Consider the following 27748-nt stretch of genomic DNA (forward strand, 5'->3'; position numbering starts at 1 on the left):
CAATGAGAATCACCCAGTTGTACTTGCCTTTTTCCTGGGCCTAGGAGCAATACAAATGCAGCTTATCTACTCAGTCACTTCTGACCTCCTCATTTTTGTTGGGTTTTGTTGATTTTTGTTGTTGTTGTTTGTTTGTTTGTTTTCCAAAGGGGTGTTTAAATAAGGTATCTAAATGTATTTTATGTCAAACAGTCCAAGAATATGCATTAATAGAACTGACTTTGGGTCTTATACCTAAGAATAATTATAGAAATCATTTTATCTGTCATGTGAAGGACCCAGAATAAAATTAACTGTCACAAAGCATTATGTCATGTCACCACACACATGCGCACACACATTTTGTACTTGGAATATTGCGGTTGTTCACTTTCTCTCCCACAGAGAGACAGTCTAAGGTGGAAGATTTCCTCAGGGAATGTGTCATTAGAGTTCCCATTAGGGCCTTTTCCATGAAGACAGCTTTTTCCTGCATCACAGACGAAGTTCTGCTCTTCTTGAAAGCTTACTAGTTTTAAATTAAAGGAAGTCTCATCATATTGCTTTTTAGAAGAGAGGAAAGAGAGAGGTGTGTTAGATGGTGTAAGAGTAAGATGCAACATAATGTATATTTTCAAAATCTTGCTTACATAATTTGTGTCTCAGAAGTTCTTTGGATTTGCATTGCTCTATCTACCTTCTCTCTATTAGTTCCTACTCACAGATTCACTGTCAGAATTTCACTGACAGCACCAGATCTGTGTCATAAGCAGGACTATGGCTCCTTTTCAAACTACCATAGCTTAGTCTTGTTGTTCCCTGGATTTCATCTGAATCTATAAATATCAACTACCTGTTATACATTCGTATCTGATAGACAGTAGTTTTTCCAAACAGAACATAAAACTGTTTCAGCAAAAAGCATAAATAATAATAAAATATCTCTGACAATGTGAAGAATCCTCTTAATAGTCCCACTTGACTCAAGGGAAAATAAAAAGGTCCTTATACTTCAGAAGACTGTATCTGGACAAGGACTTGGCACCTTTGTTCAAGAGAAGACAAAGTTGGATTTAGGAAGCGTCAGTTTCTCAGGTCTTGAAGCAGTCAGGAATGCTGTCAGTGTTGGGAGGACGCAGTGTGAGCTACATCCACCATCCACTCAGGTACATTCTAAGAGCAAGGGGGCAGGGAAAAAAAAAAAAAAAAAAAAAGGCAGGAAAAGACAGGCTTCCTCTAAAAGTCTGTGAGATTTTTACCTTTGTTGTTTTGAACAGGACAGAAATATTTATATAAAGCATGTAAAATTCAGTCTTTTTCTGAATAACTTTAAATTATCCTTTTTCAGCTGAATTCATTTATATAAATAATTACGTACACGTGTGTGTATACATATTAAATATTTATTATCTCTTGCTGCAGTTTGAAAAACTACCATGTAAAATTTATTTTCATCAAAAAATGGCAGACTAGCCACTACACAATTACCTGTGGTTGTGGAGCTACTGCAGTTTTAGGTGAGTCACAAAAAATTCAAAAACAACACCATTTTAGTTCTTCAGAAAAAAAAATTAAAATATATATATATATGTAGTTTAATTTTCCTTCTGATTTAATGAAATGCAAACTTCAAAAATACATTAGAAACAGAAAAAATGATAAATTAATAAAGAAAGAGTTTAAAATTAATCTTCCACCCACTAAAGCACAAAATGTACAACCTCCCACATAATACAGCAACCTACAGTGAGTTAGCATTATTTCACAAGGATCCAAACCTATCTAACCATTAACCTTTCCCTTTACCTCTTCAAAACAGATACTGTAAAGTTTTCGTTTTCGTATTTTGAAGATCCATTCTTCCCTTATGTGGTGGTGACACAGTGGTGGTGAAGATTGGAAAATAGATGACAGAATTATATGGAAAAAGCATAATCCAAGACCAAAAGTACTAGCAAGCAAACTCTTACATCACAGTTTCCATTTAAATTTCAATATTTTTCACAACAAAGAATGAATTAGCTGTACTGCACATTTTAGTGAGTCTTCCAATGTTGTAAATGACAGTTTAAATAAGTTAGAAATCAGTGAGCATTATGTTGGGTGGGAGGAAGAACTACGCACTGGTATTCAAGACAACATAATCCTATGACTACAATCTATTGTAATCATTCAATACTGATTTACCATGTCAGGATATATATTTGGTCCCAATAAACAAATCCCTGATGAATTTCTGGATTTCCCAAGTACACCAGTAAAATAAATAAGGCATTAATATACACCTAAAGTGAAGGATCTACATAAGTAGCTTACTGAATGGTATTTTGGGGTACCAGTGGTACAAAAAACAGGTTGACTAAAGAAGACACAGACGATCCACAAGTAAGATTCACCTCATCTAACATTAGCCACATAGTACCAAGCAATCAGGAGACTAGTTCACCCCATGTGTCAAGGCTCCCATCACCACTGGAAGAGAACTTCCAGGCAATGGCATTCTTCCTGTGACAGGCTGCTCAGGGAGGTGGAGCAACACTGAAAGTGACTTATAGCCTCTGAGGTTCTCCTATGCACTTAGATCTGAACACATGACAAAATTCTAACACTAAATTAATGTCATGTCCCTAGCTTAATGATACTAAAAGGAGAATTAGCAAAACAATTCAGTTACATTCCCTCCTTTTCCATCTCCTGCTATTTTAGAGTGAAAAGAAGAACAAAAATATATTGAGGATTTCTGCACTTGCATCTCACAGTTCTGTATTAGTTATTCTCCTCTTTCATGAGCAGTAGTGTGAGAATCCACATGAAGCAAGCAGCAAGGGCAAAAGTGAATGTTATTAAGCAGAAAAGCAATGAGACATTTTAGATAGAATATTTGAAAATTTTAAGAACTGCACAACTCCCCTCCATGCATCTCTCATTTGTTTTATAAGTACGTATAGTTCATATTCCCACACTGTGTGAGGATGACTAACATGAGACATTAAAGTAACACTTTTACTCTAGTTGAATAATAACAATTCAGAAGACAGATTGCAAATTTCACTAGAAAGCAAAACTGCACAAAATCCCATTCAGAGTCTCCCCATGCATCAGTGAATAGCAACTAACTTCTTTAGCATTACTCCAGGAGTTCACTGCCACCATTTTAAAGAAATTCAGCGCCCTTCACATGTTAATGGTTAAGATACCAACTGCTGTTAACAACAGTAGCAGAATGATTCCATAGCAACTACTGTTCAAATACCTGAAGGAAATAGCAGCTCCTGCCCCGTAGTTATACCCCCTATCTGCTTAATATGATTTTGCATGGAAAACTTTTATATCCTGGCATCAGGATGTTAAACTGTATTATCATTACCCATGTCAATTCAGCACAATATACTGTAATCACAGCATACCTAGGAAAATTAATTTTTCATGACTTTCATATATGCAAAAAATGCAACTGCTCTTACCAGTGACTTTTGACTTCCTTGGTGAGATATTCTGTTTCCTGCTGCACACTGACTTACTGTATTTTATCATCTGTTATGTTCCTTAAATATAAAGAACTTTTATTTTATGGTTCATAGAGAACACAGTGGTAAAAATTTTTAGCCTTCTAGCCCTTGCAATTTTTTCAAGCTCTTCCTGTCATAGACGCTTTGTGTTTTCATCTCAGTGAGCTCTTTCATGTCACTGACTTATACAGGGGAATATCAAGCAATACAAGTTTCCTGTGGTATTAATTCTCATAATGTCTATAGTTCTACTGATTCAGTCATTTGCATTTGTTTAATCAGGACCTGGAACAATTCATTAGAATGAAAGGTCATTAAGGTAATGGATATTTATTTTTAATTACTAATGTATAGCACATGAAATTTAACATGAGCCTCCTTAATTCAGAAACTGAGATAAAAGGCAATGGCTACTGTTGTAGTAAAAACATTACTAATTTTTTTGGACAAGGCTGTAAGACTTCAAAGACAAAAACTGAATCCAAAGAACATAGCCTTAAATACATATGTTGTCCCTCTTTTAAATAAACAAGGTAGAACATAAGCAGCATCTGGTAAAGCACATCACATAACGGACCAAAAGAAGCTGATTTACAAGGGCATTTGTGTGCTCAGAGTTTCAAGTGTGATTTTGGTCAGAAAAGTTATTTCGAAAGTCCATTAGCTGAGAAGTCCACATCTGTGGAAACAAAGATCTGACTTGAAGTCCCTATTTTGTACACCTGCACTTTCACTTGACTCCTCATGCAAATAGTTAACAGCAACTTTGCGGGGAGTACTCACATGAACAAGGCATAGAAGATTATGCCTGTACCCTTGACCCTATCATACAATGTCATAAGCACATGAAGCTGTTAGAATCCTTAGTCCGGTTTTATAGATATTTTGCAAGATGAGAATATGTCCTATACAAAGCAAGGGTCTGCCCTTTATTATTAATAATTATTTTTTACTATTATTATCATTTCTTACTGTAAAGATTTGGAGTTTGTTTGTCCTAATCTGGATGTAGCCCACACAAAATACTCCGCCTTACTCTCCCTAAACATGGCACCGGTTCAGTGCCTCCACGTTTATTCACCTGCCCCTGCCTGTACCAGGAGAGGGAGCAGCTGGGCATCCAATTCACCTCAATAACTGCACTCCGTTGGCATCTAGGCATCTCTCACAGGCCACTTGCCTAGGTTCTGTCTGCAGTCTGAGAGATAGGAAGGGATGAGACTTCCTCTAGAAGTCTTTCTCTCTTCTAACTACAGGAGGAAAGTAGACAAAATACTTATGCTAGACACTAAACCTCCTATTGCTCAACTGTCCACAGACTATTCTGTATAACATACAGTGTATACAGAACCCTCAGTTCTTGAGGCTTAGCCTAGCTTACTGATATTTAGAGTTTCATACTGACCCCAGGAACCAGCATACAATCTGTGGCCTCTTCCTGGTTCCCTAAATCTTTGCGCTGTGCCCCAAAGAACTAAAATGCAGAAGAAATCCATGTTTTTATTTCCCATCCTCCCATTTGCACCTTGTGAACCTGAAGTCAGTGCTTATTTTCTTATTTAAAATACACATAATAACAACTGCTTTAAAGGAATGTACTGTGGTTTAATTGCAACATGCTCTGAAATCTCTGAAAGATGCTGTGGAAAAGGAAAGGATTATTATTCTGCAATCTGTATAACACAATATATTTGAAAAATTATGATAAACATGCATGTTGCTATTTCCTAGAAGAATGTCCCTTAGGAGTCTTTTTTTATTATTATTACAAATATGTAAAATATAACTCTTCATTTCAGAAGTCAACAGCTTTTCCTACTTTCCATTCTGGGAATAGAGTTTTCTGTTTATCTAAAGTAATACCAGCAATACATATAGCACAAACTTAATTATGTCACTTGAAAGCATTACAAAAAAAAAGAAACTTAAAATAGTCAAAGCCACCCATAGAGATAAATTGGAATAATAGTAATAAGAGATAACTTTTTGATTTGCTAATTTGGAATTCACTCTCCTTTCAGAAGATATTCTTAAAAAAGTTATCAATATCACACAGGAACTATGAGCAACCCAAATCTAACAATAATACATGAATCATTTTAATTACTGCAACTGTGAACAAGTTTTCAGAGACTTATTAGATCAACAGAATGATTTAATGTCAGTGAATTTTTTGAGCCTTGAGAAAACATCAAATATCAAAAAAAAAAAAAAGGCTCGAAACTGGTCTTATTCGGGATAAAGAAGAAGAGAATTTGAGCTAAATGAAAGCATGTCAAGCTAAGGAACTTCATATTGAAAGCTGAAAAGCAATCCTATACACAGGTCCTCATGGTTAACTTTAGAACTTACTTCTGTGGTAAAAACTAGTACACATAATATTATTCTTATTTTCAGTCTATTTAATCTCCTTGAGTTTAATACGGCACAATCTATGTAATGATATATTTCATACTGCCTGTGTCTACATTTTCACTTGACATTTCACAAGTTGTGTTTTTCACGATGTGTACATTTATTAACTTACTGTAAAACAGTTGCCATTTTATTGAGTCCTAATATATTTGTATTCAATAGAAAAGGGAAGTATATGCCACAGTGATGTTAATATATCAAGGCACTAATCAGGAAAAAAACATTTTGAAAAGCACTGTGTTTTTTAAATTGCATTCATGCAAAGAAAAATCAACTAAAACCACCTCCCCACCTAATTGGCTATTCTAATCCGTAGACCTGTCACATAAGGAACAGAACTGCCAGAAACATTTAGTGTTCATGTTGTCACTAAGATTAAAATCAGAGTATTGCCATTTCCTTTAAAGGGGAAGAATTAAGATTTTTTTACTGTAACAAAATGCCATGAAATACACATGTGATATGAAAATAGAGTGTTTCTGTTTTTATAATCCTTGTCTTTCTTTAAGCAGTTTTCCTACAAAAAATAAAAAACTCCTAGAAAAGTAAAAAGATAATAAGGGGAAGAAAAAAAAAAAAAAAAAGAGTATTAACTGAATCAGCTTAGCTACTTTTTACTTCTCAACTTTTAAAATCTACATTACATTCTAACTGGAATTTGGAAGTATTTACATTTTTCACAGTTGAGGAACAAAGAGAAGGTGAAAGTCAAGAGCCAACAATGAGAGAAATGGAAGAATGAGAACTACTCAGGTTTTTTAGCTCTCACCTTACATAGCTACAGGATTTCAAATAACTTCTTTCACTATCATCTTGGTTCTTTGCAGCTGCAGTAACTGGGAAGAGCAAGATCTCTCTGGTGAGAGATTCTGAGCTGTTGTGGGTTAGCCCCAGACTGCAGCTACACACCTCAGCCAGCCCCTCTTCCCCAACAAGATTTTCTGTTTTGAAGAAAATTAACTCAACCCAGACAGACCTGGTAAATGAGTCTTTACAAAGAAAAACCTCATGCTCTTTTGATTTGTTTGTGTCTTTGTTTCTTTCTTTCTTTTTTTTTTTTTTTTTTTTTTTTTTTTTCCGAAGTTGGAAACTGTTAGTGCGGACGGGTCACTTGCCAAAAATGTAATGGCTTTCATGAGAAGGTAGCTTTAGAAATGGCCCATAAAACTGCTTCACCTCTGAGTCTTCTTGATCACATAGCTACATATGACATTTATGTTACAAAGATACATTTATACTCTGTTGCTACCATACACATTAAAATTTATTTTACAATGGTCCTAATTCTCTACTTCTTGTCAGCACTTTATCTTTGCATTTTCTCATTCTTCTTTCATTGTCTAAAGTAAGCTGTTGTTCTCCATCCCTTAGGAATCCATACACTGTACGTATCGCACACACAGATGCAGCAATATATAAAATGCTGTAGTTTGAGTTTCATACACAGCATTGCCTCATGTGAAAGAAATAGTCCTGTTCTCTTCAGGCCTCCACAAATTGTCACCACAGCCTCTTTCATTCTGGCCAACACACAAAATTGCAAAGTGGAATGGAAATGGATTGAGATGAAAGTATAACCAAAGCTTATTCCAGAAAGTTCTAAGAACTTTCCATCAAATTATAGCTTCAGTTCTCAACTGAAATGAGAGGAATTGACATCCTTTGGGTTTAAATCACAGAGGGTTGGATTTTCAAAGACATTCAAATAATTTAGAAGTACGAGTTCTGGTAAACAAATTGGCATTTCCTTTTTTTTCCACTGTCCTCAGTCCTTCCATCATCACATATCATAAATAATATTAATTTAAAAATAATTTTATAAACATTAAAGGATTGTACTGTTTAAAATATCAAGAGCTTGATCCTAAAATAATTATTATATTTTAATATAATTAAATTTGAAGTCTACATTTAGACATGTCATTGAACTTAACTTTTTTCCATAGAACAGACTCTGATGATCTCACAGACATTGTCTCAATGCCATGTTTTAAATTTTAGCTGCCTGCAGCAGCTAATTTAGCAAAAGACTTTTATACTGCAATATTTATTGGCCAAAATTAGAAAACTCCTGAGAAGAACTAGGCCTCTCTCCTCCTCAAATTTTCATTTTGTATCACTGAAATAATCTCACAAATCATAGTGAAAAATAACCTTTTGCACATTTATTTTCTGCTGTCCAGACTTCAACCAAAAGGAAAAGAAAAATACATCAATGCTCACTGTGCAATAGCAATCAAAAGGGATGACACACCACTCAGTGCCACTCTGCAGATGTAACCTAAAAGAACCCTGAAAAGCTTCAAAATTTATTTTTTTGGGAAAAAGAAAGTGTAAATATACTTCCTTTTGTAATTACAGCTTACTCCAGATGGTCCAAACTTTTCCAGTCTTAATGATTCTATGATTTTACAAAGCACCTTTTTTCCCTTCAGAATTTTTTAACGTTTTCAGACACATTCACTGGATTTGTTTCAATAAGGAAGGGGGAAAGAGGGTTATTATACATAAAATTCTAATTTTCTAATTTAAGAAAATGGCACTTAAAAATTTCACCTTCAATTATTTCTAGTTTCAGAAAACAACTTCTATATCCTAAATGGAGTATTAAAGAAGAGAAATAAAGTAGAGCAGTACAACGCAAAGTGTTTCCAAGCTTCTTAAAAATTACTTTCTGGTAGTCTTGAGCAGAGCTACTAATTGTCAATTCAGTATTGCATTTCATTTCTTTAGACCAGATTTAGCAAGAGAACTGAATGAAGAGAGGCACTGGGGAAGATATATTCAACTTAAGCCTTGCAGGCTTTTATGTTTAGATCAAAGGGTATTGATTTACAATTCTAAGAATGAAAACAGTGGTAAAGAAACCTGTAAGGTTTTAAGCAAAGTTCTGAGATTAGTGACAGACCTGATTTTAGCTAAGAATTCCACCAAATAAAAAAGTCATTGGTCATGTCAGAAACAAATATGTCTTCCTTTTCCTAACCTACCCATAACATTAGCAACTATATTATGGGAATAAATAAATAAAGCTACACACACCTCCGCCACCACACCTTTATCTCCCAACATAATCACGGAATGAGTGTAAGTGAAAAGCTGGTGAAGCACACGAAAAATAGCAATAGGTAAAAGAAAAGCAAAGTCTCTATTATTTAGCACAGTATGCTCTTGTTCAAAAATAAGTACAAAACCATTGCTGTCTCTCCAATAAGGACACACATTCTTTTAAAGATACAGTCTGTGAGGAATGTTTTAACAATTCCAATTCGTGTCCATAAATTCGTGTCCATAAATTCGTGTCCATAAAAAAAATAAGTCTGTAATAATGTAATAATTTTGTTTGAATCCTGTCTGCCTCTGGGCCCTGCACTGGCAATTTAATTCTTGAACTACAGATGCAGTGTGCTCCGGTCTCCCCCTCATTCCAGTCAGTTTATCACGTCTTCAGAAAGCACTCCTTAAATTTATGAACCTGTTTACTTTTGTTATTCCTGACTTCTAGTTCTAACAGTTACAGTTTTTCTTTTCTGTCTTCTCTGTCGAGATTGATTTAACACTGCTATAGATGTTATGTAGATGACTGTGAATAGCTGGGAAAGAATGTTTTAATTGCTCGTGAATCGCCAACCTGTTTGGGAGTTTTAGAACTGATAATAACCGGTGACTGCTGGTGACTGTTATGGGATCCTTGGTATCTGGCCAGGGGGGCCAAGAGATTAAGAGGAAGCGAAAAGAAGCTGAAGGACGGTTGGGAGACAAGACCTGGGAGAGTTTACAGAGAGTGTTCCATAAACTTGGAATAGTGCCAAGTAAGTGCAAAGGGTGAGAGGAAGACTACGAGCCTTCAGCATGAAAGACCCCTAGAGACCCCCAGAGGAGACTGATGCACATGCTCCAGTAGGAGGAACTGGACCCCGGAAGCTAATTATAATAATCTACTTTTTTAGAAGTAGTAATGAATATGTATTAGTCTAGGTGCATAAAAATCAGCTGCTTGATGTAACTGGTGTGCGTCCTGGTGGAGCGAAAACTCCCGGTGCACCCAGCGCTGTTTGCTTACCTCTATTCCTTTATATTCTTTTAATAAATCCTATTTTTTTTATTTAATCCTAATTTGAATCCTGAGCCATTTATAACAATTTGGGGGCTCGTCCGGGATGGCTATAGTTCCTGAATTCTGATTTAATCTAGGAGAGGCGCCCCACCATTTGGTGGCTCCTGTTTGAGTCAGATCGGGACTAATGCCATCCTGAACCTGAATAAAGGTAAGCAAAGAATTTGATTTTTTTTGAGCTCCCGTGTTGCCGGCTGTTTTTTGCCCGTAATTCTGCGCGCGAAGATCCGGATGAAGACGACAGAGTCGTTTGGATACCGTCTGGTTCGATCCCAGACGAAGACAGCAGAGACGCTGGTGGATACCGTCCGATTGGAGTCTGGACGAAGACGACTGATTCGTAAGATACCGTCCGGTTGGGTAAGGGTACGGTTGCCAGTTTTTGTGTGAGAGTGTAACTGAGACTTCTAAAGTCAGCGTGGAGGTCTTTTTGTTTTCTCACTGGTTCTAATCTCCTGTCAGGAGGGGCTGGGCTGGTGAGAAGAGGGATACGTGGGTGGGTGATAGGTCCTAAACCCCCTGCAAGACACTCTCACCGGGCAGCCAAGGGCTGTGGGAATTGCCACTAGTAAAATTCCCGGATGGGTCAAATAAAATCAAAGACCAAGGACCAGAAAGGGAGCAAATTACCAGATATATGACCAAAAAGTCTATTATGAATAATGATTAGAAATTGGAACAATAGGGGCCCCAGAAAATTAAAGAGTAAATTAAAAATGATCCAGTATTTTATGACAGAATGACCAAAAGAACCCTTAAGACCCCCTGTATTTTGATCCACAGAGGACGGGGTCTGTCAGGCTTTGAACATTAATAGTAGAATACCCGTGGATCCAGAAAAGAGCAAGCTGAAACATTGGAATTAGAAATTAGAGATCAATTGATTAAGAATGAATATGTGCTACATTTGTACCTGTGCTGCGCTTATACCACCAGATAACAGGAGCCTCTCGGACCCTGAGAACCAGATCAAAAACAACCTCATGGTTCAGACTTTAACCAAGGGGTCTAAGATAAGGAGGAGTGTTTATAAAGGGACAGGTTATGTATATGTATAGGAATGTTTATGTATATGTAACTTTTTACTAAAGCAATTTGTCACATTAGGCCTGCACGACTTTGGGGGGACTACCCGCCCCGTGCTGCACGGAACTGAGTAAACATATCTACTTTACAATCCTACTGATTGTGGAGTCAGCTTTCTGAGAATCATTTTGGTGAGCCAGGCAGGAGACACTCTGCTCGGCTGTGGGATCGGCTGCAGTGTGGACACCCCTAGGTGCACCCTGAGTGTTTTTGCTCGGAGGGGACTCCACTCTCAGCTGCTCACCGCAGGAGCAAAGATCTCCTGAAACTGCAGACAAACGGTATGTTTTCAGCTGCTGGAGGGATACTAACTGGAGTGTTAATAATTGTATGTGTTTTTATGTATGTATTTTGTGTTGAAAGTATTTGTGTAAATGTAAGGGTTTGAAACAAAGTGTTACAAGTCACTTCACGAAGAACACAGTCAGAGACAATACTTATTTGGTTGGTTATCATTCTAAATTATATTCCTGTGGTATGAATGAGATGTGCTGGAGGCCTCCGTGTGCGAGTGTGCTGTGTGAGTGAGACGCAGCGTTGCTGCAAAGCGAGTGCAGAGTTCCGATCCGTTGTTCCGTACTCTCCGCAAGGGGAGTGGGCAGAGACGAACGAAGTGCTTGACAGACTGAAAAGAAGTGCTGTTTTATCCAAGTTTTGAGTGGTGGTGCCTAATATATGGGCCCGGTGTATCTTGTGTATCCTATTTTTGCTCTTAAATGTTTTGACTGTGACAAGAAAAAGGCAGGAGCATGCTTCCTGCAACATATGAGGCCCGCACAGGCCGAGACCTGGACTCACTGAGACCCAGACTCGCTGAGACCTGAACAGGCCGAGAGACCGGAGCGGCGCCGAGAAACCGGAGCGGCGCTGGGAGGCCCGAGACACTACGGAGGGACTACCGCTGGACGGAGAGAGCCCTGAGAGATGCTGCAGAGCCACGGACGGCTCTGAGAGACACAGAATAGACCTGACAGAAGCTGCAAAACGCGGGGAAATTAAAGTAATTGCGGAACATCCGAGATCGAGTTGTTACGGGAGACCAGAGGCGTCAGTGGACACCGGTAGCTGATCCTCACCATGAGGCGAGTCCGCACAGAGCAGAGGGGCGGACATCAGGACCCTGCAGCCTGTCTGACATAACCATGGAGGCAGCGGCAGCAGCGGCTGTGCTGCTTCACTCTGGCATTCTTTTTATAAAAGGTTTATCTTGCAATGCAAAAAAGACTATTCGTCCCCAGATCGGTGTTATAACTATTACTAATGACGACTTAGCTCTATTGCAGGGCAGGAGTGCAGAGACGCAGATTACACTGCCAAATGACCGGCAGGCTCTTTCACAAACCTAAGGTTGCAGCTGGCACTGCCTGCAGCCGTATAGCAGACGTTACACTCTTTCCTAACTAGTAACCATGTGTCTCATCCATTTGTGGTTAATGGCCAGTGACAAAAAGAAAAGGGGGGAGACAAAGACAGAAACGGTACAAGAAGGATGCCACTGACACTAACAGCATGGGTAATAGGAGTAGTATAAGTGACACAGGTGATGGTGCAGGGCACTCTGCCTGCTGCTCGCCTTCGCCTGACTGTGCACTGCTGCCAACGGTGCTAGAGTAAAATGTGAAGACTGTCTGGATGGCACTGATGAAGCAAACTGTAACAATGTTATTCAGTGCTCAGGACCTGGCAAATTCAAGTGCAGAAGTGGAGAATGCATAGATATCAATAAAGTGTGTAACCAGCAGAGAGACTGCAAGGACTGGGGTGATGAGCCCCTGAAGGAATGCAACATAAATGAATGTGACTGTCCAGCTGGGTTTGACTTTGTAGAAAAGAGAAACTGTGGAATTGATGAATGTCAAAACCCTGGTATCTGTAGTCAAATCTGTATCAACCTGAAAGGTGGCTACAAAATAGATCGTAGCCGTGGCTATCAGATGAATCCTGCTACAGGAACTGGGAAAGGGCCATACTGGTACAAAAACACAAATAACACCTGTGATTACAATGACGCTGCTAAGCAGGGTTTAGGGGTTTGTAGCATGGAGACAGGGGGTAACAACTACAGTGTTTGGAACAATTGTGCAGCTTTGGCCTTACCTCCTGATGTGCTTCTGATTTGTGGGGATGGGGCCTGGCAAGGTAATGCAAATGCTATCAGATGTCCATGTTACTTAGATAAACTCATTGTATTTGCTCCTAGCTTGTTACAGTTGCGTGAGATCACCAGACATAAATGGGCATTGCTTGCATCGGATTGCAATGATAATGTTGAATTGTGTGGGGTTGCAGCTAGAGCGGCATTAGCAATTTCAGTGCCTGGAGTGGCATCTGCGGCCGCACGTAACAACTTAGAAAAATTGGAATGCTGGGCCGAGAGGCAAGCCTATGCCACGACAGAGATACTTGAGGAGATGTTACCAGATCAAAATAGTTTGCGACATCTGCTTTTACAGGATCAAGCTGCTATTGACATCTTGCTTTTGGCTCAAAGGAATGGGTGTGAGGGACTGTACCTTGTTTTACTGACTACTGAAACAGCTGTGAGAACCGCAGAAAAGGACCCATGCATCCAGAATAAAAGGACTAGTAACTACTGAAACTTGGAGGGTTGAGCCCGCTCCTGGGAAACTGAAACTCAAGCTAAGGAAGAACTAATATTCTGGCAACGAAGCTCTGCAGGCTCTGCATGAATTAAGGATGCCAAATAAAGGGGACAAGCCTGAAGGGAGGAAAGGGAGAAGGCAAGACCAGGGCAGGACCCTCCACTGCGGTGTATATGGTCTACCGAGGGAAGCAACCCCTATGGGTATTGACTGCCGAGTGAGAGGGCCTCGACTGGACTTCTCCCACATTAAGGTCAGGTTGTCCTGAGAAAATAACATAAGAACCTTTTTTTTAACCTATATAAAATTGTGATTCGTTTTCCAGGAGCTGGATCACCCTGACAGGCCAAACGGTAACACAAGCCTGAATCAACCCTGAAGGTGTTTATAACATATAACATATATAACATTTATATTATTACATATTATTTATATTATAACATATATAACATTTATAACAGTCCACAGGAAGGGGGACTTTGCTTTTCTTTTAACATTTTCTTTTTCTCCTCAATGTCATGCAGATGAGCTACAGACAGTGAGGAACACAGCCTAATGATAATTCAAGGTAGAAATTAAGGTTAGCTTACTCTGACAGTTGTCAAAACTCAAAAAGCCAATAAAGCTGGAATCCAGAAAAAAAAAAAAAAATATATATATATATATATATATACACTGGGCTGAGAGGTGAGGGTGGGAGTTACTTGTTTTTGTTAGAGGACAGCTGCTTATTTTTAAGTCTTTTAACCCTTTTTAGTGATAGCATTCCAATGTGTCCTTTTACTAATAGAAACAAAAAGCTTTTTGAAGGGAAGTGAACAATATCAATTTAATATCATTCGTTCACATGCAAACTCCTGCTTTTGGTTAGTCAACTGATTTTTTTTTTTTTAAAAAAAAAAAACTTATTAAGACAGCAACAAATCAATAATGCTAAATGAAATAACACTTAATATGAAGAAAACACAAGATAGCATGAGTTTTACAAAAAGCTTCCATTTGCTCAACCAAGATTACAAAAAGAATGAAACTTGAGGTCTATGATTCATAGAATTATTCAGGTGGGACTGAATATACCTGACTAATTAAGCACATCTCTTATGAAAACTGTTCACTTTTTAAAACAGAGAGTAAAAGCAAGAGAATTAACAGTTTATAAGCTACCATATCCTACTAGTAACATCATTCTTGACATATCAGCTTCCCTATTATGTCCTACTACTTCTCTCAGCAGCACCAGTCACAGTAATGCTCACAAGGACTATCTCTGTCCCACCACAAAACCACTAGTCAAGCTCTGCCTTCATCACATCTACTTCCTCCCTGGTCCACAGTGCAACTAATTATTCCTGTTCTCTTCTCCAAAAGAGATTTTTGTTAGCCTCACGTAAAATAGATCAATAGCATAGAAATTCTAGCTTTTTCCCTGAGGCCTAGAGAGATGTTTGGTGCAGACATTCTTAATTTGTTAAGTAAGAAGAGAATTTGGACCATTTTCTATATGGATTACTGTCATAAATGGAGCTCCAAACTTGGGCTTCATCGACGATAGCGCCGATAACTTATTCTTTACAGAACTAAGAGAGGCCTCGAGATTAACTCCCCTTGTCCTTATGGGGGACTTCAACTTACCAGACGTTAACTGGGAGTGCCACACGGCTGACACGAGCAAGTCCAGGAGGTTCATGAAGCACCTAGATGATAACTTCTTGGTGCAGGTGCTAACGGAGCCAACTAGGAAAGGTGCCCTCCTAGACCTGTTGCTAGAAAACAGAGAGGGTCTGGTGGGAGATGTGGTGATTGGTGGCCGCCTCGGTCATAGCGACCATGAAGTGGTTGAGTTCAAAATTTAACGTGACAGAAGGAAAAGTGCCACCAAAACCTCATCCCTAGATATGGGGAAGGCGGACTTCAGGCTGCTCGGGGAACTAGTCAGCAAGGTCCCCTGGGAAGCTGCTCTTGAAGGCCTTGGTGTCCACCAGTGCTGGTCACTCTTTAAGCGATGCCTCCTAGAAGCACAAGATCAGGCAATTCCTAAATATCGCAAGTCAGGCAGGCGGGGCAGGAGGCCGTCGTGGCTGACCAGGAACATTCTTATGGAGATTAGGCGGAAACAGAGAGTGTTTCGCTACTGGAAGGAGGGCCAGGTGACATGGAAAGAATACAGGGATGCTGCTCGTGTCTGTAGGAAGAAAATTCGTGTGGCTAAAGCACACCTAGAGTTGAAGCTGGCTGTGTCTGTGAGAGAAAATAAAAAGGGTTTTTTTAGATATGTGAATGGAAAAAGGAGAACTAAAGAATACATAGGGCCGCTCCTTGACAGGGAAGGTCTTCTCACAGACGATGACATAGGCAAAGCAGAGACGCTTAACGCCTTCTTTGCCTCTGTCTTCAATGCCGATGATGGGCTTCGGGACCCAGGGTGCCCCGAGCTGGAGGACCAGGACGGTGGGGATGACAAACTCCCAACCGACCCTGAACGTGTGCGGGATCTGCTACTCCACCTGGATCCCTACAAGTCCATGGGTCCCGATGGGATTCATCCCCGGGTGCTGAAGGAGCTGGCGGACATCATCGCGGAACCTCTCTCAATTATTTTTCAACGATCCTGGGAGTCTGGAGAGGTCCCGGTAGACTGGAAGCTGGCAAATGTTGTGCCGATTTTCAAGAAGGGTCAGAAAGAAGACCCTAGCAATTACAGGCCTGTCAGTCTCACGTCAGTGCCTGGTAAAATCATGGAGAAGATGGTTCTCGAACGTATTGAGGCGCACCTGGGGGACAAAGCAGTCATTGGTCCCAGCCAGCATGGGTTTGTGAAGGGTAGGTCCTGCCTAACTAACCTGATTTCCTTTTATGATAAGATCACCCGTATGGTAGACCAAGGGAAACCAGCTGATGTGATTTTTTTGGACTTCAGCAAGGCTTTTGACACGGTTTCCCATAGGATCCTACTGGACAAAATGTCCAGCATACAGCTAAATAAAAACATCATACGATGGGTGAGCAATTGGCTAACGGGCAGGGCCCAAAGGGTTATGGTGAATGGGGCTGCGTCAGGCTGGCGGGCGGTCACCAGTGGGGTCCCTCAAGGCTCCATTTTAGGGCCGGTACTTTTCAATATTTTTATAAACGATCTGGATGTAGGAATAGAAGGCATTTTGAGCAAGTTTGCTGATGACACCAAACTTGGAGGAGTTGTGGACTCGAATGAGGGTGGAAAGGCCTTGCAGAGGGATCTGGATAGGTTGGAGAGCTGGGCGATCGCCAACCGCATGAAGTTCAATAAGAGCAAGTGCCGGGTCCTGCACCTGGGACGGGGAAACCCTGGCTGCATGTACAGACTGGGCGATGAGACGCTGGAGAGCAGCCTAGAAGAGAGGGATCTGGGGGTCGTGGTAGACAACAAGTTGAATATGAGCCGGCAGTGTGCCCTGGCAGCCAGGAGGGCCAACCGTGTCCTGGGGTGCATCAAGCACGGCATCGCTAGTAGGTCAAGGGAGGTGATTGTCCCGCTCTACTCTGCGCTGGTGCGGCCTCACCTCGAGTACTGTGTGCAGTTCTGGGCACCACAGTATAAAAAGGACATGAAACTGTTGGAGAGTGTCCAGAGGAGGGCTACGAAGATGGTGAAAGGCCTGGAGGGGAAGACGTACGAGGAACGGCTGAGGGCACTGGGCCTGTTCAGCCTGGAGAAGAGGAGGCTGAGGGGAGACCTCATCGCAGTCTACAACTTCCTCGTAAGGGGGTGTCGAGAGGCAGGAGACCTTTTCTCCATTAACACCAGCGACAGGACCCGCGGGAATGGAGTTAAGCTGAGGCAGGGGAAGTTTAGGCTGGACATCAGGAAGGGGTTCTTCACAGAGAGAGTGGTTGCACACTGGAACAGGCTCCCCAGGGAAGTGGTCACTGCACCGAGCCTGACTGAATTTAAGAAGAGATTGGACTGTGCACTTAGTCACATGGTCTGAACTTGGGTAGACCTGTGCGGTGTCAAGAGTTGGACTTGATGATCCTTAAGGGTCCCTTCCAACTCAGGATATTCTATGATTCTATGATTCTATAAATGGAGCTCCAAACTTGGGCTTCATCTCTAGAAATGCAGGACATAAGTTTAAGTTTGTAGTCATCCGAGAAATCATTTTGAGTTCTGTAAAAAATTTAAAAATAAAAAACACATTTCAAGTTTTACTCAATAAGTTTTACTCCCTTCCACAATTTCTATGCTTTTTTTCCAACAGTTCCCCAAATGCTACCTAAAACCAAAAATGCTTGATGTAAAATGTGCAAAGATATTTAAAATTTCTTAACAATTTTTCCTTCAAAAATAATTTTTACAAAGCCATTTACTTCATTAGATAAATAATTTGTTCAAATCAACATTAACCCATTTAAAGCAACTGAAAATGGCTATGCAGATGTTTCTGAATTTTATTCTTTTTCTAATTTGGTATAAATAAAAAGTATAAATAAAAAGTATAACCAGCATTTTACTCCTACAGCCCAAATCTGTCTTAAACCTAAAACTATTTAGGTGTAAGAAAAATGAATAAAATAGTGCTGCAGCTGTTAGTCTGCACTGGAAGACAGCAGAACAAGGCAAACAAGACAGTGTAATGCAGAACAGATGGAAGAAAAGTGGTTGTTTACTATCACTGCACTAAAGCTTTGTTGTTAGAAATGGTAATAAAGGCAATGATTAGAAAAGAATCTGAATCTCCCTTATGACAGTGCCCAAATGTAGGTGTCAATTTCTGCTCAAGAAAAGCTCCATGGGAACAAGAGCTTCAGCAGAATAGCATACCTCTTCCCAAGTCTGTACGAATGGGGGAAGTAGATATGATTAAACTTCAGATTTCTTAGGTGATGGTATTTCAGTTGGATGGTAATCTGTTATAGTCCCTGTCCTCCCAAATGCAAACAAACAAAGAAAGCATGCTTTTTTATTTCCCCTAACATCATTGTCTCTGAAAAGCAGCAGCTTTTTATCAGCAAATGGTATGTGAAAGTCAAGACAAAAAAGGGGATTTTTTTTTGGTAGGACATAAAACATTAGTAAAAAGTTTTTTTCTAAAATGACCAAACCTTACAAATGGATTAATTTCTTTGTACATATTTAATTTTTATAATTGTATTTTTTTCCATTTCTTGTGCTCAGTAACCACTTATTTGTCATTCAGGCTTTATGAATGAATTCAATTTGTAGTTAACAATAAATATAACTTGACCGTGAATAGCTGGTAACAGACATCGTCAGCTTTTGTGCCATCTTATAAAAGATTCTTTCTTTTCTGTGGCACAGTTTCTACAGCTTAAAAGAAAGCAGCAACCATGTAGCCTCTTGAGCAAACCTTTTATCAAGTACTTCAGTGAACCTAATAGGAATAATATTGCATAATTTCTCAAGCAACAATGCCCATCACTAGTTTAAATCAAAATACATGAGAGTATACAGACAGCTATCTAAGGGTGAAATACACTTCTGCCAGACACAGACCAAAAGATTGTGTCTGCAGAGATAAAATACACAGGAGTAAATATTTGAATCACTCATTAAAGGCCAAGGCAACAGTGCTGCTTTTAGTCACTTAGATGAATGGCAGAACCAAGATGACAGTTTCTGGATCACATCTGAGGAACTTATATGGCTTCCCCAGACAGCTCAATTTGTACTACATCTTTCCTATAAATAAAAGTATTTCCCATCAGACCATAGTGTCTTTTGCTCCCTCTACATCCAGCAAGTATAAAGACATTTTACCATCCTACTTCAAGGCAATTTCTCTCTGTGCACACACTCTGGGTTAGGGGACAAAGAAATAAAGAGGGGCATCTTAAGAAATAGAGATATCCTAGAAAAGATATCTAATGTGTTTTAAGATCTAAGCATTATAAAAGTTTTGGTTCCTTACCATATCCAAAACATTTTCAGAAATTAAAAGAAAGCATTATAGATTATGGGTAGGGCACAGGAGCCTTTGGTTCTAAGTCCTCCCACGCTACTTAACTTTCATTACCTTCTTTTTGGCCTTCTCATCCTCCGAACTCCTTGGAGCTGATCAGCTGGTTCACATTTTTCACATCTGTGTGTAACTGCACAGTTACAGTGGAAACTCCTAGGATACTCTCCAACCATCTTTGCAGTAGCCATGTTCAGAGCTGTGACTTTATACAATGCTATAATGAAAGTTTCCTTATGAAGCATGACTATGCACAGGAGCATAGGCTTCATCTCCACACATCTGAAACCTTTTACTTTTAACATTTCAGGTATAGAACACAATTTTCTAAATAATGAAGACATATTTCTATTTTATGAACATGTTAATCGAACACAGTCAAGCCTTTTAAGATACTTAGGGGAATCAATTCCTAATAGATTGGATGTATAAGATTAAATTAGGATTGTTTACTCAGACATTATAAACTGATCAATTTACTCCCACAACATTGCAGTGACAGTGACCATCCAGCAACATTTAGTATGTTGCTCTGTAAAATGAATTACCAGATTGTGAACTGTTAAAATACTTTCTTTAATCTCTTAAGACTTCTCTGCACATTTCTGTGCAGGACAGACAGTTATTCAGAGCGCAGGACAGTTGTTCATAGTTGTTCAGAGCCCAGAACAACAAATTCACAAGTAGAAAGAGGAGATGGAATTAATCCCCCTTTGGGAGAGGGAGGTTGTTGAAAACACAACTTACATAAACATTAAGTATCATTTTTTGTTTTTCCTAACACAGAAGTTTTGCGGTAGGGGGAAAAAAAATAAAATAAAATAAAAACAGTTTGGTGTTTAAGAATTTAAAATATTTTGAGGATTTTTTCCTGCTCTAAATCCTTAAATCTTACTGTGAAAATCTAATGTGGTAGATATAGAGCAAACAGTTTTCATCTTGCCAAAACATGAGACAAATAGTTAAACGCAAATCATAAAAAGAAAAATTCTCTCAGCCATGCAATCCAACTCTAAACAGTCCTGTAAACTCCCAGCTTCAGACTGTAATTATTCATTTTGTTTTTAATAGAAAGTCAGTATTTTCTGTGGAAAGTAGACACGATGTGAAAACTCTTTTATGTGAAAATAAAAATAATCTAATTTAAGGAAAGAGATTGATCCACCACTGAATAAATAAATAAATAAATAAATTAGATACTTAGAGAAAAATTAAACTGCTTCTTCTAAACAGACCAAAACTACATGGCTCTTTCAGAGAACTACCACCAGCAGCCACTTGGTAGAGCAGCAGTTTTACCCTCAAATCTCTATTTTAATATTCTTTTGCATAAGCACACAAAGTGTGCTTTAACAAAAGATTTGCATGACATACTCTTTTTTGATCTAAATGTTACCAATTATGTTATATTAAATAAAGAAGGCTATAAAGCCCTAATGGCAGGAAACATTGTGGCAGCCTCTCATTCCCATAAAAAAAATAAAAAAAAATAATTAAATCATTAAATTAAATCATTAAACTAACTTTTCAGAGGTTAAAGATTTTCTGAATTCTATTTCTCTAACAGAGAACACGGTGTGCTTTTAAAATCAGATACTGAAGCTTATTGATTGAAGTGGATAGCCTTGTTCATAAGAAAACTTAACTTATGATTTATTGTATTCTTTTTTAATCTTACAGCTGTTACCTAAATTATTTTTCTAGGAGACTGTTTTTACTTATGTAAATAGGAAATTCTTCAAAGAACTAGTCAAAAAAACTTCAGGAGCATTTTCTGTTACCAGAGTTGTTAATTACCATTTACTTTATGAACCAGCCTCTTAGCATCACATATCTTGGCAAGAATATTTATTTGATTTCCATTAAACTCATGTGAAAGACTCATATTGATTTCAGTGGGAAGCGGATTAAATTCTAATAAAAGTTGACTACACATAGTTTTTTGCATTCAGATGTGAAGCAATACTTGCTTTATTTTGTCCTATGCTAACAACAAAATCCACTGCCATATCACAGTTGCTATGGTCCAAGAAAATTATATTCTGCTCTGAATATTTTGAGTTTTCAGGAATAGAACCCTTAAAGATTTCCTCTTTCTGTTTATTCTGATCTCTTCTGTTTTGCTTAATTTAAATATGGAACATCACTGTTACTACAGAAGTGATGCTATCCATCTGTGAGAAATAAAATTTGGAATCTGTTGGCTGCAAATTTTGTGGGATTTTTTGTTTGTTTTTAAGTAGAAGAAAAAAATGGTATTTTCATGAAAAGAAGCAAGCTTAAGAAGTATATGGCAGTAAAACCAAAGAATATTTTTCTTTTCTACATTTCTGCCCAGTTAACATTGTTTCTGATATAAAGAATAACCACAGAATAAGAAAAATGCTACTATTGTTCTTATAATATGTACCTGCAGCACCAACAGCAGGCTACAGTTGTGAGGTAAGTGCATACTTACGTCAATATAACCAAATCGTTTTTTTCTAAGTACTGTCATGTAAGTGCAAAAGTGATATCAGAAAGGATTGAAATTTATATTTGGCTAGTCCAATGACAAGGAACATGTTCTTATAACCACTGTAACAAAGTTTATGACTACTCTGTACATTAGAATCATTGAAAGAAACATCAAAGATCAGAAAATGCTGCAGAAAATACTTTTCCAAAGACAAACAGAACACTGTTCATTTCATGGCAGGATAATAAAAATGTTCACAAAATAATTTACCATAATTGTATGCATTGTGGAACTGGTAGAAAAGCATCAATAAAAATAAGATTAGCATTAAAATGACAATGGAAAGCATAAAGCAAAATAATTCATGCAAAGAATCTGAAATACTGTATTTGTCCTTAAAATATGACCTTTTGGAGCTGCATTGACATATACGGAGGGAAAAAAAATTAACTTGGATATAAGACAAAATTAGACACAGGTTAGAGGTAATTTCATCTCAGTTATTGTTTTTGTTGTTGGCACTTTATTTTTATTTTTATTGTTGTTGGCACTTTATCCAGAGTGTAGTAGAGAAACTAGTCATTCCTTGTGAAATTGTTTAAAAAATACACCATCCCAACAAAAGCAGAATGCAAGTCACTCCTACAGTAAAGCAGAATGCAAGTGGACTTAAAAATTTCACTAAAGAGTCAGCCAAATAAGCTTGTTGTGACCTCAGTGGCTGAAGTATTTTAGTTTGCAACTACAGTTCACAAAGAATGCTTTAAAAGACTTGAAGTTTTAGCATTCATTTATGCAATAGGTCCTGTTTTCTATAGCAACCCAAGTTCACAAATAAAGGGACTAAAATACAAACGAATTGGATGATGCAGCCTTGAAAGACCTTCTCAGATGTCATTGATCAGTACGTGTTTTGTAAAAACAGCCTGAAGAAAAGCTGCCACAAAACTGCCACATTACACAGATCAGATTAAACACTTTCTTGTTTAATCTACAAATCTAATGCTTAAATTACCTGTGAACAATTATCCTGAATAATCTCAGAGGAACGGTAATTATGGATACAAAGTCTTTCATCTCAATTAAGACTGAATATAGAAACAGTTAGTAGTGAATAACTTTCCATAAACAAACATCTGCGGCCATTAAAGAGATCAAGATTTGTCATTGCTACTCTCATATCGAGGCAAAAAAAAAAAAAAAAGATACATCTAATCAGGATTCAGCAACACTCAAAGTTTGAATGTGTAACTCGTAATGGGACTGCAGGGCAAAGACAGTGATGGAATTAGAAATTAATCTGAATGTCTCCATAAATCATAGACTAGTCTAGATTTTTCTGAAGCAAATGGAAGTAGTTAAGAAATCAATACCTACATTGAGAAGGGGAACCAGCTGTCATCTGGCTTCAGGGCTGCACAGGCCTCCTCATCACATGGCCTTCATCCTTATAAACCAACTCCTGATTTTAATCACTTAACATCCCACCGGAGCTAGTTGAGTCACCTGCATTACAAACATAATGAAACTACTCACTTCCAAGAATAATCATATTGAGAGATAGAATACTACATACTGAGACTAAAATAAAAATCATAGGATTATTTTTATTTAATGGCAAAAAAAATAAAAATGAGTCTCCTCAACAAAAACTTATTACAAGCAGTGCCTAAAACATTTAGAAAGAAATCAGAAACAAACATCCTTTACCTGAAAGTACAATTCACAGGGAGCACAGTAAAGCTTCAAAACAGTTATCATTGCCTTGATAAAAATATGTAATATGAGATACACTTCCTGTTATTACAGTAAAAAAACAAGAGTCTTCACTTGCCCATGTTGCAAAGTTTTATTTGTATTAACATTCCCCCAGTGAAGAAGAAAAATCTCTAACTAATAATAAACAAGAGTTGATAAAATATGAATGTCATGTTAATTAAACACAGCATGAAAATGCTGGGAGACCCAGCCACAAGAAGAAAAATAGTAATCAACATAATTTTCCTCCATTTCCACTTTTCTGACTGAAAATAAACCCTCCATTTGCAAACCCACTCTTCTGCCTTATGATTATGACATTCTTTTCCTCCAAAAGCTTGTTGTGCACAAAACAAAATACAGTAGAAGACAAAGCATTTGTCATTCATCAGTTTGTAAAGAAGCCTCTGCAATACTGGTTTTCCTTTGTTAACGCTACTGAAGTTCACATATGAACAAGTTGTCTATGAAATACATAAATTCTCTCTCCTAATTCCAGAGTATTTCCCACCTTTCTGTTATTACCCTTTCTATGCAGTCTGATTTGATGGAAAGTAATGATAAAACTATGAAGCCTCAAAGATTTTTCAAAAGATATAACAAATCTCTTCCTCCTCTTTCTGAACTGTAAGATCTAAATGGAAAAACATATCCCATCACTGTATCCTGTTAGCAAAGCTGTTTTCCAAGAAGCCATACTTTACGTATCTCCTCTCAGGAAAATAAGCTAAAAGCTAACTCATTACTGTTTGTTTGTTTGCTTTATATATTTTTTTTTTCAATACTCTACTTTTATATTAGAAGGATTTATTCTATGAGCTACAGTTTGTGTTTGTATTCTCCTTTACTTTCTCTTAATAACAGCTGAGAGAATTCTCAAAGAAATAGGGCTTTTTCCAGTTAATCAGTAGAGTTAGGGCTGCTCTGGAATACCTAGTGTATACTGCAAAGTATGAAGAACATTTTACACACCTGAAATCACCTTGGAACACATTTCTGAACACTTGAAATTCATTGGGAACAGTCATGACCTATTGACCTGGGGTAAATGACTCCATCAAGAATATTCTGTTTAGCTTTAAGCCACCTTCTGATCATAGAATATAGAATAGGATATCCTGAGTTGGAAGGGACCCTTAAGGATCATCAAGTCCAACTCTTGACACTGCACAGGTCTACCCAAAAGTTCAGACCATGACCCAGAAGTTCAGACCATGATCACTTGGAGCAAGTTCCACTTGGATCAGATGACCTCCAGAGGTCCCCTACAACCCGATTTTTCACAAAATTCTATTAATTCAACATTTTTATCCGAAAGCATAAAGATTCTTTAGCTATAGTATCACACCCCAGCTTTCCATATTATATTGCTTTTATAAACACCATGAAGAAAGCAAAACAATTCTTTTTCTCTACTCTGTGTTGCACTAAATGCTGTACATTTGAAAACGTTCCACATAAATTTTGGTAAATTTGAACTTTCTTTGCATCCTAAACTGCAAATAAAATAAAATATACTGAAAAATCCATAAAAAAATATTGAAAATTCCATAAAATATACTGAAAACTCACATTGTATCTTAAAAAAAAAAAAAAGACAAACAACAACAAAAAACATATAATCACGTTCTTTACATCAGAGCATCTTTTGTTACACCTGCATAGGATTTCAGCCAATGAAGCTGCACAGTTAGGCCATAGATCCAGGGAAGTACTAAAGCATGAGTTTAATGCATTTCTGAATCAATGCCTTATACCACACATGATCTCTCTCACTTCAGAGAGATTTTATTTCTCCCTGTAAGTTAGTCAGGTAATACTTTCTCTTTCATGCCCTCTAAAGGTAAATAAATAAATAAATAAAAACTCTTTATGATGTCTGTACATTCTAATCTTTAGGCAAGAGTATTATCAAGTTGACAAAAAAAATAATAATTCCTTGAGTGCCTTTCAAGAACTCTGAATGTTTTTCCTTTACTGTAGCTTTAAATCATAGCTTTGCAGAAAAGACTGTTATTAGTTCAAACAATGAATGTCTCTGTATTACCATTTCTTTCCAGTAATCACTCAATCAAACATTTGACTCACTACAGATTATAAGATTTCATTTTGGTACTAAAAGGGAAGAAGTAATTATTTGATTTTTGCTATTAAATGATGTACATTTCTACTCCATTACAGATTTTAAAAAATACCAAATATAACTTGATGAGACACAAGACATAGGGATACAAAGCTATCCCAAATATTGCCACAGTGTCACAGTTTCCATTCTGTAATAAATGAGCTTTAAATAATCCTCAATCTATTTCACCCAGAAAAGATCAAAGAGAGAAAGTTACTTCCTATGAAATGATTGAGATTGAGCTGTACGTTAAAAAAAAAAAAAAAAAAAAAAAAAAAAAAAAAAAAGTATGTTATCAATGGTAGCATTAATTTTTCCAAAACCGAGCTTCTAGCAATCCACATTGAAACTTTTCAAGTACCACAATAAAGCATGAAGCTGCATTTACAGTGAGTAGATTTCCATGCCTTCAGGAAGTAGTCTTTTCCTGATGTCACAGACCAGCCTTGATTTGAATAATTTTTAGCAGTTTTGTCACTCACAGAATAAAATGGTTACTGCTTAAATTTCTTGAGGATGAGCTTGACTGCCAATTTGTAACACATAATTGAGGGAAGTGTGTTTGGTTCCTAAGATAAAACTATCCTTGACTCCTACACTTTCTCAAAGTAAAAAATTATGTTCTCCAAAAGACAGTGAGAGCAGAAAGCTCATTTAGGAGCACTGACTAGCAGTCTGGAGAAATATATTTGTTTTAATGAGGTCTCAGGAAAAAGACTCATGTGTTGCCCTGACTGTAATTTCGAGCATAAAAACTACTGCCTAAAATTTCGTGAAATAGTAACTCCTGCACCAGTTACAACACAGACATCTTGCAAAGTTTTCTGGTACAGGTATCTTCATTAAAAACAACATGAAATTCCTATTCATTCAGTCCTAGTACATCTACCAGTACTACTGATAAGTGTCCATTTAAGTTTCATTGTTTCCTTGGAATCTAACTTCCATGACGATTTGTGCAAGCTAAACTCACCTGTTCAAATACTCACATTTTATGACAGAAGCCATCAATTCACCAACTTTATTTCACTCCCAAAAATACAAATGACAGTACACAGAACCACAGACAGCTTACACCCTGTTGTATTCCACTGAAAATAAACACTGGAGATTAGTAAAGAAATTAATTGTCTGTAGGTATTAGAAATTAATTGGCTACAATGCTATGCAAATTTCCTGATAAGGTTTCCCCATTCTATTCAAATTATTTATTTGGATGAGCTGCAAGGTCAGCTAAAATCCCGGACACACCACCAATCTATAAATTCAAAGATTTAAGCAAACATACATAGGATACAGAAACGGAGTCCACATGAACACATATACATGTATGTATAAACTGGAGTGAAAATTAAAAAAAATAAAAATCATACATGCCTGATGCTAATATTTAGCATTACTTCATTCACCAATACCAAGCAACACGAGAGACAGAAACATCTCATGATCGATGTTTATAAACTACAGCCTCTTAGATTTAATAGCACCATCTTCAGTGTATGAACTTTGACACATTGGCTGTCCACTGTACAATCTGTACTTGCTTGCAATGCACATTCTAAGCTGAAATGTACCTGAATGATGGCCAAAAGTTTGTCAGAGTATCAGTGTTACTAACCTTTGCCATTCCATTACTCGTGAGGAAGCCATAGAGAGTACTTGGTTTAATAATTAGTTTGCAAAATTCCTTATTTCCAGCACCTACATGCATAGATTTTCAATCTGAAACTTTCTCTTCTTC

Source organism: Anas platyrhynchos, chromosome 8, assembly GCF_047663525.1.
Source record: "Anas platyrhynchos isolate ZD024472 breed Pekin duck chromosome 8, IASCAAS_PekinDuck_T2T, whole genome shotgun sequence".
NCBI lineage: Eukaryota > Metazoa > Chordata > Aves > Anseriformes > Anatidae > Anas > Anas platyrhynchos.